The sequence below is a fragment of the Pan troglodytes genome, chromosome 12 (genome assembly GCF_028858775.2).
Source record: "Pan troglodytes isolate AG18354 chromosome 12, NHGRI_mPanTro3-v2.0_pri, whole genome shotgun sequence".
NCBI classification, from domain to species: Eukaryota; Metazoa; Chordata; class Mammalia; order Primates; family Hominidae; genus Pan; species Pan troglodytes.
The window spans coordinates 16820197-16839580 of NC_072410.2; the positions used below are offsets into that span (position 1 = coordinate 16820197).

General features: G+C 42.0%; 1 long non-coding RNA gene across 1 annotated transcript in view; it reads right to left on the reverse strand.

Moving 5' to 3' along the window:
• Window positions 1–1624: 1624 nt before the first annotated feature.
• The window catches only part of LOC129143246 (uncharacterized), a 72049-nt gene continuing 54289 nt past the window's right edge, over window positions 1625–19384 (reverse strand). The window contains exon 3 of the long non-coding RNA XR_008546488.2: window positions 1625–2143. This is a non-coding gene — a long non-coding RNA (uncharacterized LOC129143246). The remainder of the gene's footprint in view (window positions 2144–19384) is intronic.

The following is a 19384-nucleotide window of genomic DNA, read 5'->3' on the forward strand; positions in this document are numbered from 1 at the left end:
GCAGATGGAATTAAGACAGCTAATCAGCTGACTGTCTTGGGCAGGTGGGCCCAATGTGGTTGCAAGGGTCTTTATAAGTGGAGAAGGGAGGCAGAAGTGAGGGAGCCAGCGAAATGCAGCATGAAGAGGACTCAGCCTGACTTTGCTGGCTCTGAAGGTGGAGGAAGGGGCCACAGCCAAGGAATGCAGGTGGCCTCTAGAAGCTGGAAAAGGCGAGGAAACGGATCATCACCTGGAAGGAAGATAACACTGCCAACACCGTGATTCTAGCCTAGCCGTGATTGCAGGAAGATTAAATCATAAACCAGTGAAATTTGGGGGGTGAGATAGGCTCAGAGTGTAAGAGGTAAAGGACAGGAATGACTATCACTTTTTATGTAGTTTTGACTTTGTTTTTTCTTTTGAGACAAGTTCTTGCTCTGTCTCCCAGGCTGGCGTGCAGTGGTACACTCACAGCTCACTGCAGCCTCAGTCTCCTGGGCTCAAGCAATCCATTCCTCACACCTCAGCCTCCTGAGTAGCTGGGACTACAGGTATGCACCACCGTGCCAGGCTAATTTTTGTATTTTTTGTAGAGATGGGGTTGTGCCATGTTGCCAGGGTTGGTCTCAAACCCCTCAGCTCAAGCAATCTTCCTGCCATGGCCTCCTGAAATGCTGAGATTACAGGCGTGAGCCACTGTGCCTGGCCAGTTTTGACTTTTGAATTATGTGTTTTACATATTCAAAAATAAAATTAAATCAAAGAGTTTTTTAGAAGCACTCTAAACTTGGATAAACACAACACACTGATATACTATCTACCAAACTGGTTACATAAGTACATAGAAAAAAAGAATTAAGTAACTTAAAAGCTGAGCTCCAAGCATACACATTTAGTTGGACTTATTCTAAGGGTAAAAAGACCTGCAAAGAAATCTTGGTCTTAGGAGTTTTGTTGTCAGTACTGGTATCGATATTGTGATTCTGGAATATTTTGAGTTATGTCCTAGAATAAAGCAATGAGTAAGGAAGAAGAGAGATACAAATATGGTGTGGAGGATATTGAGGAAGAACTCGGCAATGTATTTGTGTTGAATTGTCTTTGAATTGAAGATATCAGTATAAATCCATGATTCCAAAGATACATTCCTTAGTTCTCTCCACTGAAAGGGAGACACACTGAGGCCCTCATAGCAATGAGCATATGTAGGCCCTAGATCTTGGTTTCTTTCACCTGGATCTAAGTATCACTCTCTATCAAAAGCAACCAGGATTCCTTGGTAAATAGCTAATTTGGGTGTTGAGCAGGAAAAATATAAGGTGAGCCTGGAAGTACTCAAAGACCATGGTGACCGCTAAAATGTGGCCCAGCTAGGAACCAAACCTAGGTCTTCAAATGTCAAACCCAGCATTTATTTCTACTTCACTGCCCTGTATTTCCCACCATGAAATCTGCTCCGTACTTTACACAATCTATATTTTGGTATCACTTTTAAATATTAGAATTTTGTTACAGCCATCGAAGTGGTATCTTTCTCATTTTATTTTCTTCTCCTTTAATAGAAATAAAGCTTTTGAAAAGCCAATCACCAGCCCACCCGAGCATCCAGGATTAGGGTCTGTACTTCTTTTATGTTCTTGAGCAGCGTTCCTCATCCTTTTTGGCACCAGAGACCAGTTTCATGGAAGATAATTTTTCCACGGACAGGGATTAGGGGGAGTATAGGGGTGGGGAAGGGTGGTTTGGGGATGAAACTGTTCCACTTCAGATCATCAGGTATAGATTCTCATAAGGAGCATGCAACCTAAGTCCCTCATATGTACAGTTCACAATAGGGTTCATGCTCCTTCGAGAACTAATGGCGGGCTGATCTGACAGAAGGCATGGCTCAGGCAGTAATGCTCGCTCACTCACCTGCCACTCACCTCTTGCTGTGCAGCCCGGTTCCTAACAGGCCACAAATTGGTACCAGTCTGTAGCCTGGGGGTTGGGGACCCCTGTTCTTGAGCTCCAAAGCATGCCTGCTAAAACTCTGCTCTGAACATCCAGACCCAGCCTAGGGTAAAGAGACGACAACTCAGGGAGATGGATCCTTCCGCAGCGTGGCCTCCTGGTTGAGGGTGGTTATTTTTTCTCTGCATTAGTTACCCTCGTTCTTTATCTGGAGAAGGAGCAAATGGAAAAAAGGGGAAAGAGAATGAGACTTTTCTTTTAATAAGTTGAATATTGACCCTGGCCAACAAAGATTTTGGCAGCACAGATTGAAATGCATTCCTGAAACAGACTGGACGATCTCCTTAATAAGCATCAACTGCACCAAATTCAAAAGCTATTACCTCCTACCTTTTCCTTCCATCCACAGGAGGGCCCGCCCTTTGTAAAACAAACAGTTGTCAGGGGGCCGATTCCCCAGTATGGTCACCGTGCAGTGCTTCAGCATTTGTTATCACCACACCATTAATTTCCACACACATCTGCTTGAGGATTTCTTCCTGCCCCGGATGGCATGTTCATCTCCATCTAATTCACATTTTATTGCCCTTGTCTTGCCCCTAGCAAGCGTTATCAAGTGCTGTAAGCATTCCAGAGCTGTGCCAGGTGGCTGGGAGGCCCTCAGCCCCATTCCCTGTGGTTTGAGGCTGCGCTTACAGCTTTAATTTCCAGTCAGCTGTAATTCAGGACCACAAATGGCCAAATTGAAACGGCTCACTCACTTCCAAAAAGCATCTCACCAGTAGCTCCTAATTACAGAGCCAAGTGCAAACAACACTGCCTTGCTTGGAAGAGAAGTGAGGGCTCTTTCTCTCTGCTTATTTCGGATACCCTGGGTCACTGAACAACTAAACCTACACTGGAGGATGGCTGCTCCCATTTCCCAGGGGGCCTGGCAGAGGTCCCAAAAAGGCAATTTCCCAGGCATGCCTCGTGTGGAGGCCCTGAGAAACTTCGGCTGAAATCAAGCCCTGCCTGGGCTGCTGCAATATTTTCCAGCCAGTGCATCTCAAATGTGAGAAGTGAACAGATCATCTTAAAGGGAAAAAACTACACAAATTAAGAATACAACTCAAAGGACCCTCTTTAAACAGCGCTGCAAAAAAACTAAAAACAAAAAACCAAAAAACCTAAAATCTCATTCCATGCAAATGCCCTTTAATTGCATTAGCACTGCAAGAGTTCTGTCTGTATAACTGGTATAATTTAGAATGTGCTTGCAGCCCTGGTGCAGTTTGGGAATGAACCTATGCCTTATTTTTAGAATTGTTCTGCAAGGAGTTATAAAAGGATTCACACTCATACCTTCTCATTGCACCAGGCAGACCCGCCTCCTCTCGATTCTAACAATATGTCACCTAAAACCTGCTGCCCAGCATTTCTTTTGACCCTCACAACCATCCCTGAGCCTGGCAGGACTCCTCTAGAGTTTTCAGGAGAGGCGACAGAAGTCACTGGCCCAGGGTCCCAGGAGTAATAGCCACAAGGTTGGAGTTTATGCATTGCTGTTTTGGCAGGGCAAAAAGAATCCAACAGCAGTAATATCTTATGGTTCTGCATAATGGAAGCTGGCTCAGAGCCTGGGATTTCTGACTCCCCACGGAATGTTTTGCTGTTAAGCTGAGATACTTCCAAAACAAAGTTAGGTTTGTTAAGTAACTCATGGGACATCTTTGTAATGAATTACTAGGTACCCATTAACATTGGGTTTTAAAAGGATGTGGGAAATAAGTTTCTTTCTTTACATTTTTAGAAAAAAACAAAACCAGGATTATAGAATTTTTACTTCTTTAATTTTTTTATTCACATACCTTCTATCAAATGGAAGTATAAGGTAGATTGAGAGAAATCTAGCTTCACCCTTGCTCTCTCCACCTTCTCCTTCCTTTCAAAGATAAGGATACTATTCACTATATAATCAATCCTTCTGTTTTATTAACATATATATATTTATATCCCCTCTTTCTTAGACAAATGGCAGCGTATTATATTTACTTTTCTATATTTTCTTTTTTTGAGATAGAGTCTCATTCATTCTTTTTTGCCCAGGATAGAGGGGTCTAGTGGTGCAATCTCAGCTCACTGCACCTTCTGCCCCCAGGCTTAAGCTATTTTCCTGCCTCAGCCTCTGGAGTAGCTGGAATTACAGGCATGTGTCACTACGCTTGTCTAATTTTTGTATTTTTAGTAGAGACAGGGTTTTGCCATGTTGGCCAGGCTGGTCTTGAATGCCTGACCTCAAGGGATCCACCCGCCTCGGCCTCCCAAAATGCTGGGATTACAGGCATGAGCCACTGCACCCGGCCTATATTTACTTTTCTCTACTTGCTTCTTTCAATTGACAATATATCCTGGAGAACCCAGCATAGTAGGATCTAGAGATCTTCCTACTTTGTTTTGAAAGCTGCACAGAACTCCACCAGTCTCCGATTGGTGGACATTTGGGGCCATCACAAATAATGTTGCTGTGAATACTCCTTTGCATATGTCTTTTGGGGGGTCTTGCCAATTTTTTTTTTTTTTTTTTTGAGACAGAGTCTTGCTTTGTCACCCGGGCTGGAGTGCAGTGGCATGATCTCGGCTCACTGCAAGCTCCGCCTCCCGGATTCACGCCATTCTTCTGCCTCAGCCTCCTGAGTAGCTGGGACTACAGGCGCCCGCCACCATGCCCAGCTAATTTTTTGTATTTTTAGTAGAGACAGGGTTTCACCATGTTAGCCAGGATGGCCTCGATCTCCTGACCTCATGATCCGTCCACCTCAGTCTCCCAAAGTGCTGGGATTACAGGCATGAGCCACTGTGTCCAGCGTCTTGCCAATATTTAAATAGGTTCCTGGAAAGAACATTGCAAAAACAAAAGGGGAATGCAGAGAGAATTTTATTAGCCACTGTCAAAGCCTCATTTGACTTTCACAAACTCCTATTTCTCCAAGCCCACCCTCACTGTGTACTACTCAACTTTGTGATTTGATTAATCTGATAGTAAGACTTGGTAACTCAGGATAGTTTTTATTTGCATTTCTCCTCTCTGGCCCACTTTTCTATAGGATTGTTGGTCTTCTCTATTTTCAGAAGTTTTTTCTTTATTAGAGCTATTGATCCTTTCAGGTGTGAGTTGCTGATATTTACTGCCAGTTTGCCATTTGTCTTTTTTCTTTGCTTGAGGTGTTTCTTGTCATACAGATTTTCTCTTTTAAAAATTGTGTATTATCAAATATATAAATATTTTTCTATATTGCTTCTAGATTTTGAGTCATAGGTCAAAAGATCTCCCCTTTCCCAGGTTATGGAAGATAAGTTAACTTCAAAGGGAGTGAGACACAGACAGGAGGAGCGCCAGAGCCAGATGGTGGGAGGAAGGACGTGGTGACTCCGGGGACACAGGAAGTGGGCTCCACAGGTAGTGGCTAAATAACAAGATGTCCAGCCTGGAGAGAGGCTCGTGGGTGAGCCAGGGCAGGTGGTCAGGTGTCAAAGGAAGTCCTATGGGGACCCTGAAGGGGCTGAGATGACACTAAAGATGGCCCCCAAGGAAAACACACACTCACTCATAGGGAGCAGAGACAGCCCCAGGTTACACCAGAGCGACCTCATGGCTGCTTCCACCTCTCCCCAGAACAGAAAGTGGAAGAACAAAGCCCACTCCCCACTCCTTGCCCTGAGTTCTGGAGACACGGGTCAGACCTGTGATAGGGGAGGAGAGTTTTGAATCAGATATGAGATCGAGGTGCTACCTTGAAGTTAACTAAATTTTTGTAACAGGAAGTGACCCTCAAGTTATAGAATCTGCCCAAGGTGTTATGAATGGAGGCATGACCCAGCTGGAGAAAGAGGTTGATGTCACATAACTCAGGGCAGTGATTGGAAAGCTCAAAGTCATTTTATGATTGTGTTCTGGTTACACACACTTCATCTTATTTAATCCATAAAATAAGGTAGATATTACTGTCAAAATTTTATAGGGGAGAAACTGAGACTCAAAGAGTTAGGTGTAACTAGAATTACTAACCAGTTGTTTTTGATTCCAAAACCCATGCTGATGTCACCTCACAGTGTCTTCCCAACATGTGGCCTCCCTCAGCTACCATATTGAACCTGGTCTGCAGGACAAATTTTACGTCCAATGGTCCTCTGTTGAATAATTATGGTTAAATTCAAGAACATTAAAATTAGCTGGGCGTAGTGACGTGCACCCGTAATCCCAGCAACTCAGGAGGCAGAAGAATCGCTTGAACCTGAGAGATGGAGGTTGTAGTGAGCCGAGATCGCACCACTGCACTCCATCCTGGGCAACAAGAGTGAAACTCTGTCTCCAAAAAAAAAACAACATTATCATCTCAAATGGATTATTGGAAAAGAGATATCGTATACTCAACAGTAACTCTCCCCAAATATAGAACAGGCTTATGCAGGAGATCTGAAAAATCAAAGTGGGGTATTTCTTTTCTGCTTTTAAAGAATAAAGCAAATATAAAAGTAATTTCCCTGTAGCTCCAGAATACAAAACCTAAATTTGGAAAGGTCTGCCCTAGAGTTTATCTATTTGGAAAAATAAGTAGCTAATGCCTATGGCAAGTATTACATGAGCAGGTACATATCTTCACATCTGGAAACATGATTAGATTAGTCTCTTAGTGTCTGACCACCAGATATAGTTCCCAGAGCTAAAACGATTACACCCTAGAATGCATGCCTTAAATCCAAAGGGCCACATCTTCAACTGAGCCAAAAAGGCACCACCTCAGAGGAGACGGAAAAACACAGAACATAAATATCTGAGTGTAGAGATGGATGTTCCTCACCTGATGATGATAGGTCTACGTCCCTCCCAATAAGCCTATTGTAAGTGGAAAATATCATTAAGTTGAAAAAGCACTTCATACACCTATCCTACTGAACATCACAGCTCAGCCTAGCCTACCTTCAACATGCTCAGAACACATACGTTAGCCTACAGCTGGGCAAACTCAGCTAACAGAAAGCCTGTTTTATAGTAAAGTGTTGAATATCTCATGTAAGAGTATTGTGCCACATATCACTAGCCCAGGACAAGATCAAAATTCAAAATCCAAATGAAGTATGGTTTCTACTGAGTCCATATCACTCTTGCACCATTGGAATGTGGAACCATTGTTAAGTCAGGATCAGTTGTAATTCAACCAGTTTCTTCCAAGCACTCTATGTTGGTGCAGACATTCTGCAAATAGCCAAATATCTCAGTCAGCAAGTACCTTTTTTGTGCCTGTGGGTACTGAGCTTGGTGCTAAGTACTGACAGGGACCAAAAGAGACAATGATACAGTAAATTACATTAGGGACTTTAAAGCAAGTTATGATACAATGACAACACAGAAGTTAGGGATGAAACCCTTATGTGTGAAATAGAGACAAGCTAGTCAGAGTGAGGGAGCGGATGCTAGAAGTGGATTCCCTTAAAGTGAGGACACAACCTTTTCTCCTTCCTGCTGGTTCAGGTATGTATGTGATGGTAAGAGTTGAGTTAACTATCTTGGACCCAGAGAGAACCCTATTTTGAGCATGGCAGGGCCACGCAACCAGCCCTGGACTGCTTACCTCCTCACAAATATGTGAAAGAGAAATATACTTCTAACTTGTTTAACACACTGCATTTTGGGGAGTCCTTATTCTGGTCAGCTAAACTCTCCTAATTAATACAGGTGATCAATGGGGAAAGGAAGAGGGATTCATTAGTAACAAAAAAGGCCTTGTTTGGAAAAGACTAGTGTCTAGTGGAAGTAGTAGAATTGTTAGCAAATAAGAACATTTGAAATATGCTATAATGAAACCATGATTTGTGTGTGGGGACCCATTTTAGCCATTTGTCATTTGTTTCTCTACTCGAGAAGCCTAGATATAAACCAAGGTCCTGTCACGCGTCCGTGTGAAGAGACCACCAAACAGGCTTTGTGTGAGCAACAAGGCTGTTTATTTCACCTGGGTGCATGTGGGCTGAGCCTGAAAAGAGAGTCAGCGAAGGGAGATAGGGGTGGGGCCATCTTATAAGATTTGGGTAGGTAGAGGAAAATTACAGTCAAAGGGGTTTGTTCCCTGGCGGGCAGGGTTGGGGGTTACAAGGTGCTCAGTGGGGGAGCTTTTGAGCCAGGATGAGCCAGGAGAAGGAATTTCACAAGGTAATATCATCAGTTAAGGCAGGGACCAGCCATTTTCACTTCTTTTGGGGTGGAATGTCATCAGTTAAGGCAGGAACAGACCATTTTCACTTGTTTTGTGATTCTTCATTTGCTTCAGGCCATCTGGACGTATATGTGCATGTCACAGGGGATACAATGGCTTAACTTGGGCTCAGAGACCTGACAGGTCCCACATGGCCCAGTCTCATCTGAGCATTAGATTTAAAGAAACACTTTGGGCCTGGTATATATTAAAAGTAATTTCAGCCTTCCCTTGCCTCCTCAAAAAAAAAATATTTTAAATGACCCAACTTATTTTGCACAACAACAATTTTATAAATTTCCTTTCTTCTGCAGTTTTCCTGCCCCCTGAAGCTGCTCCAGGGTTTCTCACTCCCTAAGTCTTTCACTGTAATGTCCTATGACTGGCTCTCTCAGAAACCAGGCCTAGCGGGTCTTCTCTTTCCTCCTCCTTCTGTGTCTCATAGTCCTGTGGTTGGTACTGAGACTTCCTCTTCTCTAATTGAACTGTGTCAAGCAGCTTTGGATGGTAAAAAGCTCTGGAAGAGCCAACAGGATAATTTCTTATAGGCAAGATTCTCTACTTCTTTACATTAGCTTTTGAGAATCTGTAGATAGTTTTGCAGAGGAGACTCTTAAGGCGTTTATACTCTAAAGGGAAGTCGACTAGTACAGAAGCCTTTTCAAGGTTAACAATTAAAACAATTAAAATTGTGATCATGTATTGGAAAAGAGATCACTCATGGAGGACAGGGACCTGTGCTCATGAGGACTGAGTGAGCAGAGCTTACTCCTGGGACTGCAATGGTAGAAGTTACAGCACAGTCACTCCTGGCCTAAGTGGCTCTGTTTACTCTAAGTCTGTCCTACTTGATAGTTGGTCACTGTTGGATACCTCTGCCTTGACCCAATTGCCTAGTCATTAGCCAAATGACCCAGTGCATTTAACACTCTGATTGGCCAGAATCAAACATTGTCTCTTTAGCGATTGAAAATGGCCTCGCTAATCCGTGCTTCCATGTTCATTGCAGTGTTATTCACAATGGTCAAGAACAGAAACAACCTAAGAGTCCATTGACATGTGTATGAGTAAAGAAATTGTGATTAGATATATAATCATACCACATATATATATATGCACCATATATATATATAGACACACACACACACACACACACACACACACACAATGGAATACTAAGGAGATCCTGCCATTTGTTGCAACATGGATGAAACTGCAGGACCTCATGCTATGTGAAACAAGCCAGGCACAGGAAGAAAAACACTGCATGATCTCACTTATATGTAGAATGTATGAAAGTTGAAAGCACAGAAGCAGAGAGTAGAAGGGCGTTACCAGGAGCCAGGGGGTGAGGGGAAATGGGGAGATATTGGTCACAGGGTACAAACTTGCAGTTATGAATGATTTTAGAGACCTAATGTACAGCATGGTGACCATAGTTAACAATCATATATTGAATACCAGAAATATGCTAAGAGAATAGATCTCAAGTATTCTTGTTGCCAGAAAGGGGTCCACATCTAGACCCCAAGAGAGGGTTCTTGGGTCTCACACTTGAAAGAATTCAGGACGAGTCCAAAAAGTGACAGCAAGTTTATTAAGAAAGTAAAGGAATAAAAGAAAAGCTACTCTGGCCAGGCACAGTGGTCCACGCCCAGCACTTTGGAAGCCTGAGGTGGGTGGATCACATAAGGCCAGGAGTTTGAGACCAGTCTGGCCAATATGGCAAAACTCCATCTCTACTAAAAATACAAAAATTAGCCAGGTGTGGTGCAGGTGCCTGTAATCCCAGCTACTCAGGAGGCTGAGGCAGGAGAATCACTTCAACCCGAGAGGCAGAGACTGCAGTGAGCCGAGATCACACCACTGCGCTCCAGCCTGGGTGACAGAGCAATGCTCTGTCTCAGAAAAAAAAAAAAAAAAAAAGAAGAAGAAGAATGGCTACTCCATAGGCAGAGCAGCAGCACGGGCTGCTCACTTGAGTATACTTACAGTTATTTCTTGATTACATACCAAACAAGGGTTGGATTATTCATGAGTTTTCTGGGAAAGAAGTGGGCAATTCCCAGAACTGAGAGTTCCTCCCCTTTTTAGACCATATAGGGTAATTTCTGGACAATGCCATGACATTTGTAAACTGTCATGGCACTGGTGGGAGTGTCTTTTAATATGCTAATAAATTATAATTAAAGTATAATGATCAGTGAGGACAGCCAGAGGTCACTCTCATCGCCATCTTGGTTTTGGTGGTTTTTGGCCAGCTTCTTTACTGCTTGCTGTTCTATCAGCAAGGTCTTTGTGATCTGTATCTTGTGCCAACCTCCTGTCTCATCCTGTGACTGAGAACACCTAACCTCCTGGGAATGCAACCCAGTAGGTCTCAGCCTTATTTTATCCAGCCCCTACTCAAGGTAGAGTTGCTCTAGTTCAAACGCCGCTGACATTCTCACCACACACACAAAAGTAACTATGTGAGATGATGCACATTCATTGTGGTAATCATTTCACAATGTACACACCAACACACTGAAGCAAGAAATGACTGGAACTAAAATACTATGGTTTTCTCTGGGTGGTAGGATTATAAACAATTTTTAATTATTTCTTTTTATATACATTCTCCAATTTTTGTGCAATGAAATCTTTTTTCTTCTAATTAATGGTACTATTCCATGATATTATTTCAGTTAGATCAACTTTTGTTCATTTTGCTTTGAAAGAGGAAAAGCATTGAGGACCAACAGATGGGTCTCCATGGGAGCCAGTATGCCACACTTTGCAGGGGACATTGGAGGAGGGAGAAGCCATCCCAGAAATGTTCAGTAAGGATTTGGGGAACATGTACAAATATTTGACTTAGGGTCTAGAATGAACACTTCTACCATTGCCTTATGGGTTCTTTATCTAGGCTTATAGTCATTTTCTCATATGAAATCTTTCAAAAGAAAAATTACATTAAGATAATCGTAATGATTTCAAGTCATCATCTGTGTGGGCTGTTTATTTTCTCACCTGAAGTGATAATTACCTCTTTGTGACATCATAATTGCTTGCTGGAGAACTGATTATCATGTCACCAACAGAAGATTAAGCCTTCAGGTAAGGGGAAGCTGCAGGAGCAGATGAGCCCCCAGGAAACCAGGATTCAATTTTCATGCAAATGTCAAAGTTAATAAAGGCGAAGGGAGGAAAGGTTGGCCATTTGACTTTCATAGCATGTCTGTTACTTTCACCAAATGGGTTCACAGTATTTTCTATGAGCTGCAAGTGTGCCTTTAATTTTCTCCAACCTAACCCCGACATACTGTCTGCTGATTAATTCCACGATAGAACACACACACATCACACTTCTTTCCTGCTGGGTGGGCCAAGGACAGACTGGTGTTAGATGCGGGTGGAGGACGGGCAAGCAGTGTGAAGCAAGCTTGAGGAAGTTGTGAATCTTTGACTCACATTCACTGTTTAAACATAAAATACAGCCAGCTATATTTAATTGAACTGTTGTCTTTCCTAGACAGAAAGAGAGCTTAAAGTGTTTCCCTGCTGAAAGCAATTTTACTAATTTTATTTATTTATTTTTGTATTATGAAGTACACCACCTATTTTCTCCCTCCTTGGTGTTTATTTATTGTTAAAATCATTGCATATAAGGTAAAACCTCAAATAATGAAAGACCCAAGGGGTAGGCTATAGATTATAATTAACAAAATATGCTGGTTAACAGAAGATTAAAATGGAAAGAATCTTGTTTTTATCTTCATCTTGAAAATAAAACCATTTACAAATGCAAGTTCTGGATAGATGGGCTGAGTTAACTGACATTTTTTTTTTTGCATCTGTCCTTTAGATTAGGCCTCAGGTATTGTTTTCCACTTAAAAGGTCAGACCTTAACAACTGCAGGAAAGGCCTGTGGATTGCGACTATTACCTCACCATGGAAAAAGAGGGATCAAATGACGCTGGCTTATGCCAAGCTTTCATTTTTGAGATTGTAGGTTTCCTGTTAATCATATTTTCTTTCCTCAATCCTTTGAGCTACTTCAGAAGGTAATTTCACTGTTGCCCTTTCTATTACCCCTAACTCAAAATAGGCTAGATTTATGATGTGGTAACACAAAACTCCAAATCTCAATGGCTTAGCACTAAAAGCTTATTTCTTGCTCCCCCAAAGCCCTTTATCCTCCACAGGCAGCTGTTGACTATGTGAGTCTTCAGGATCCAGACTTTTGTCAAAGCCAGAGCTCTGCCATCTTTATATGACGAGGCCACCACCCTTCACACCAAAGGGAAGGCAAGAGATTGAAGAACTGCACACGGGCTCCCCACTGCCATGGCTGGAAAGTGATCCACTTATTCCTCCTGCTTATGTTGTAGGACTTTTCCTTAGTTCAGCTAAAGATGGGGTCCTTGTCACATGACCATGAAAAATTAGGCTTGTGGACAATTTGAAGGGTGAGAAAAATGGGATTTATTGGGAAAAAAGGGAAACAGGAACTCTCAGCTGAGTGAGAGTCCTGCTAGTACATGCTTCCTGCCTGGCAGATTGAATTCCAGGTTCCACCCAGGAAGAGGAGGGGCCAGGCTCCTCCCCACTGCAAATGGCAGAACTTCTGTGGCTCCACCTCAGTGCACATTACCAGTGTGCAGGCTGGTTTGAGTTATTCCGGGAACATCTTTACACTTGGCTATCTCATTCACATATATTTGGCCAGATGTAGTCATGTGGTCCCAGCCAGCTACAAAGAACTGGTAAGTGTAGTTTTACATGTTACCATCAAGAAAGAATATAAAACAGACTTGGTGAACATATAGCATCGTCTTTTCTCTATCAGTCTTTTTAAACACCAAGTGAAAAGAAGTAAATGCCTTTTTATTGAGAGGTGTGGGAGCTTATGAACAGATGCACTCTATGGAACAAAGGGCAAGGTGTGGTCTTCAGACAACTGTCTAAAGTCATATGTGTATGCACCCCAGATCTATACAACCTGTACCTCTGGAGTGGGAGCCCAGGAATCTGCGTCTTACTAACCTCTCCGTGTAAGTCTTCTGCATTAAACTTTGAGAAATAAATCAGATGCTCCTGGAAAAAAAAAACTAGGGGCAAAGTTCCACTGCCACAGCGGTTTCAAAACACTGAATTCTGTGTTGCCCACTTGGTTATTCACAACATGCTTTGATATGTAAAAGACTCTGACCAAGAGCCTTAAGAGGGTCTTCCAATCATGGCAGCGTGAAGAGGTCAGCAATCCTTGTCTGTAAGAATGCATATAATACTGCACAGGATTGTCTGAAATAACACCCTTAGGGTACTAAAAGTCAAACAAAGATGGACAACAGTAAAGACTCATTCTTTTTTGTTTGTTTGTTTTAGACAGAGTCTCACTCTGTCCCCCAGGCTAGAGGGCAATGGCACAGCCTCGGCTCACTGCAACCTCTGCCTCCCAGGTCCAAGCAATTCTCCTGCCTCAGCCTCCTGAGTAGTTGGGATTACAGGCACATGCCTATGCCCAGCTAATTTTCTTATTTTAATAGAAATGGGGTTTCACCCATGTTGGCCAGGCTGGTCTCAAAATCCTGACCTCAGATGATCCACCCACCTTGCCCTCCCAAAGTGCTGGGATTACAGGGATGAGCCACTCCACCAGGTCTGAAGACACATTCTTAATAAAAGTGCTAGAGCTTGTGTAAGAGTCTGTGGCCTTGTTGCCTGGGGCTGCTTCCCTACCCCCTTGTCCATAGCTTTGTTAGCAAAAGTGGTAGTTTGACCATTGTTGTGATGGTTGCAAAAATCAGCAGCTTTGTTGCCAGAATACATATTCCTTTTGGGGGCTGGAGTTGGGGAGAAAACTCCCTATGACTTTGTTGGCAGTGATGAACTTGATTGAGAAAGAAGAAGGTGGCAAAGATTCTCTCCTTCACCAAACTTTAGTCAGCTCCTCTGTGCCTCATTTAACCCTCATTGTTGGGCCTTCGCTTCATGCCTACACAGCTCAATTTTAGTGAGAAGTCTACTAAGTCATTTAAGCAAGAATTCCCCACCTCAATATCTGATCACTGTCAATATCTGATCAAATTCCTCATCCTGAGGCAGGAGAATAGGTCTGGAGGCAAGGAACCTGAGGCTATTTCATGCTAACTTCCTAGAACTAAATTGAAAGGAAAATCCCTAGCTTTCCAAATTAAGTAACAAAAGGACCAGAGGCTACTCCCTTTGACCTTTTCTGAGAGGCAGATGGGAAATTGACTGTCCACCACAAATCAGACTGATTGTGGGTGGAGTTTTGGTTTGCAATTTTGTAACTTCACCCTAGCCTCTGACTGGTTGCTTTTTGCAACCAATCAGATGTTTGCAGAGGAGTGTGACCTTTGTAACTTCACTTCAGCCTCTGGTTGGCTGCTTTCTGCAACTGGTCGGACTGATTGCAGGCCACCACTTCACTTACATGTGGTGAGCATGAAGTGGCAAATGGGAAACATCTAGGGGGTGTTTGGACCCAAGAAGATTCTGTATGCAGGCCCTTGAACCACTGCTAGGGTCTGCTCCCACACTGTGGGGTATACTTTCATTTTCAATAAATCCCTGCTTTTGTTCTTTTGTTGCTTCATTCTTTCTTTGCTTTGCTGGGAATTTTGTCCAATTCTTTGTTAAAAATGCCAAGAACCTGGACAAGTTTCAGTCATGACCCTCTACCAGTGACAATCCCATGTCATCTCTTAAATGATGCCTGATCCCTCTGGCCTGCTATATTAATCTGTTCTCACACTGCTAATAAAGATATACCCAAGACTGGGTAATTTATAAAGGAAAGCCATTTAATTGACTCACGGTTCCACATGGCTTGGGAGGTCTCACAATTATGGTGGAAGTGAAAGAGGAGCAAAGGCACATCTTTCATGGTGGTAGGCAAAAGAGCATGTGCAGGGGAACTCCCCTTTATAAAACCATCAGACCTTGTGAGACTTATTCACTATCATGAGAAAAACATGGGAAAGACCTTCCCTCATGATTCAATTACTTCCCACTGGGTCCCTCTCACAACACATGGGAATTGTGAGAGCTACAATTCAAGATGAGATTTGGGTGGGGACACAGCCAAACTATATCATTCCGCCCCTGCCCCCTCCCAAATTTCATGTCCTCACATTTTAAAACCAATCATGCCTTCCCAACAGTCCCCCAAAGTCTTAACTCATTTCAGCATTAACTCAAAAGTCCACAATCCAAAGTATCATCTGAGATGAGGCTAGTCCCTTCCACCTATGAGCCTGTAAAATAAAAAAACAAGTTAGTTACTTCCTAGATATAATGAGGGTACAGGCATTGGGTAAATAGACACATTCCAAGTGGGAGAAAGTGGCCAAAATGAAGGGGCTACAGGATCTATGCACGTCTGAAATCCAGCAGGACAGCCAGATCTTAAAGCTCTGAAATGATCTCCTTTGACTTCATGTCTCACATCCCAGTCATGCTGATCAAGAGGTGGGCTCTCTTGGCCTCAGGCAGCTCTGCCCCTGTGGCTTTGCATGGTACAGCCTCCCTCCAGGCTTCTTTCACTGGCTGGTGTTGACTCTCTGCAGCTTTTCTAGGTGCATGGTAAAAGCTGCTGGTGAATCTACCGTTCTGGGGTCTGGAGGATGGTGGCCCTCTTCTCACAGCTCCACTAGTTAGTTCCCCAGTAGGGACTCTATGTGGGGGCTTCAACCCCACATTTCCCTTCTGCACTGCCCTAGCAGAGGTTCTCCATGAGGGCCCCGCCCCTGCAGCAAAATTCTGCCTGGACATCCAGGCATTTCCATACGTCCTCTGAAATCTAGGCAGAGGGTCCAAAACCTCAATTCTTGATTTCTGTGAACCCACAGGATTAATACCATGTGTAAACTGGCAAGGCTTGGGGCTTGTACCCAATGAAGCCATGGCTTGAGCTGTACCTTGGTCCCTTATAGCCATGGCTAGAGCAGCTGAGACATAGAGGACGAAGTCCCTAGGTGGCACACAGCAGGGGGGCCTGGGCATGGCCCATGAAACCATTTTTCCCCCTAGTCCTCTAGATCTGTGATGGGAGGGCTGCCACAAAGATATCTGACATTCCCTGGAGACATTTTCCCCATTGTCTTGGTGATTAATACTCGTCTCTTTGCTACTTATGGAAACTTCTGTGGCAGGCTTGAATTTCTCCCCAGAAAATAAGATTTTCTTTTCTATTGCATTGTCAGGCTGCAAATTTTCCAATTATGTTCTGCTTCCTCTTGAACACTTTGTTCCTTAGAATTTTTTTTCTGCAAGATACCCTAAATCATCTCTCTCAAGTTCAAAGTTCCACAAATCTATAGGGCAGGGGCAAAATACCTCCAGTCTCTTTGCTAAAGTACAGCAAAACTGACCTTTACTCCAGTTCCCAACAAGTTCCTCTTCTCCATCTGAGACCACCTCAGCCTGGACCTTATTGTCCATATCGCTATTAGCATTTTGTGCAAAACCATTCAACAAGTCTCCAGGAAGTTCCAAATTTTCCCACATATTCCTGTCTTCTTCTGAGCCCTCCAAACTGCTTCAAGCTCTGTCTGTTATCTGGTTCCAAAATCACTTCCACATTTTTGGGTATCTTTACAGCAGCACCCCACTCTACCAGTACCAATTTACTGTATTAATCTGTTCTAACACTGCTAATAAAGACATACCTGAGACTGAGTAATTTAGGAAATAAGGTTAATTGACTCACAGTTCCACATGCCTGGGGAGGTCACACAATCATGGTGGAAGTGAAGGAGGAGCAAAGGCACATCTTACTATGGCAACAGGCAAGAGAGTGTGCGCAGGGGAACAGCCCTTTATAAAACCATCAGATCTTGGGAGACTTATTCAGCATTGTGAAAACAGCACAGGAAAAACCCACCCCCATGATTCAATTTCCTCCCACCAGGTCCCTCCTACAACAGGTGGGAATTATGGGAGCAGCAATTCAAGATGAGATTTGGGTCGGGACACAGCCAAACCATATCACCTACCTTTAGCAAGAATACTTTTAGGTTAGTTTAGTAAGAATTTTCACTACCCTTGATGTCTCCTATTAGTAATTTTTTCACAAACCATATCCCTACAACCTCCTCCTTGGCTATAAATTCTCAATTGTCTTTGCTGTATTTGGAATTGAGAACACCATATATTGAGGTCTCTTTTCCCCTTTTGCAATAGTTCCTGAATAAAATCTGTTTTACTGCTTTGGTTAGTGTCCAGCTCTGGTTTCTTTTACAAAGGAAAGCCTGCAGTTTCACTAGCCTGAGACTGGGGACCTGATTAAAGCAAGCAATGAGACAACTAGCAATTTAACAAGAAAGTATTAGAAATAAGAGAGCTACAGAAGAACTAAGATAAGCCCTTCACATGGTCCTGGGCAACTGGAAAACTATTCAGCATGGAGGAGAGACTCAAGAGAGCTTGACAAAAAGTGAAAGCCTAGGGACACTTAAAACTGTGAGGCATTCTTCGGCCTACACACAGATACCTCAGCAGAGGGTGTAAGCCTTACAGACTCGAGGTGTTTGAGCACTATCTAAAACATTGGCTGACTGTAGAGCTATGCAGATATGGGGCAGCCTTTAGGTAAGGCCAAAAATTATAAAGAAGCATAAAAACATTAGTAGATTCATATCTGGCACACCACAGAGGAGACAGACTTCAGAATTTAAATCCAGGCAATGATCAACAACAGCCACCTTAAGAAAAATAAAACAAAATCTACAGTTTCTGCAATATATTATACAAAATGTCCAATTTTAGTTTAAAAATTACTAGACTGAAAAAAAAAGCCCAAAAATGTGTGACTCATACTCAGGAAGAAAAAGTAGTCAAAATGCACTGACTCTGGATGAGCATAGAGTTTGGATATAATAGACAAAGGTTTCAAAGTATCTGTTATAAATATGTTCAAAGAATTAAAGAAAAATATCACAATGACTCAATAAAGAATCTCAATAGTGAAATAGAAACTATAAACAAATTAAAAGCTAGTTTTAAAGTTGAAAACAATAACGAAAATGAAAAAAACACTTGGACTCAACTGCAAATTGCAGATAACAGAATAATAAATAAACTTAAAGATTGGTCAATATTAACTACACAGTCTGAAGAACAGAGAGCAAAAATATTGAAGAAGAATAAACAGAGCCTTAGATATCTATAGGAAAACATCAAGTATACTAGGAGAAAAGAGAGAGGAAGCAGAAAAAAATTTGGAAACATAATTACTAAAAACTTCACAATTTGACAATAAACATTATAGGTTCAAGATGCTCAACAATCCTTAGATAGAAAAAACATAGATAGAGATCCCCAGCTAGACAGATAGTCATATAGTTGTAAGCAAAAGAAAATGAGAAATTGTTGAAAGCAGCAAAGAAAAGGACTCCTCGCATATAGTGGACCATTAATAAGATTAACAATGGTTTTCTCATCAGAAACAATGAAGTCCAGAAGGCCATGAAATTGCATATCCAACATGCTAAAATTCAGCTGTCAACCAAGAATTCTACATCCAGTGTGATTCTTCTTCAAACATAAACATGAAAGTGAGGTGTTCCCAGATGAACAAAAACTGAAATAACCCTTGCTGGTAGACCTGTTCTTTAAGAAATATGAGTGGAAGTTCTTCATAATAAAATAAATTAGATCCATAGGAATGCATGAAGAACACAAGAAATGGTAAATATATGGCCAAATATAAGACTTTATTTTTTGATTTCTTTGATAATTGTAAGATTATTTAAAGCAATAATTCTAACATTTTATTGCTGAGTTTACAACATACGTAAATCAATCTTTATGATGATTACAGTACAAAAAATAAACAGAAAACTGAGTTACACTGGAGGAAAGTTGGCATATATTATTGAAATTAAATCAGTAGTAACCTGAAGAAGACTGTAATACATTGAAGATGCAGTTGTAATTCTGAGAACAATGACTGTAAAGGAATATAGAACCAAAAACATAGCTAAAAATAAAATAATTAAAATGGAACACCTACAAATATTTGCTTAACACAAAAGAAGACAATAGAAAGAAACAGATGCTCTGTACTACCTTTACAACTTTTCTATAAATTTCAAATTATTCTAACACACACAAAAGTTTATTTTAAAAGAGGAGCAGAAAAACAAAACTGACATGAGATATATGGAGAGTAAAACAAAATAATAGGGGTAAATCCTATCTCATC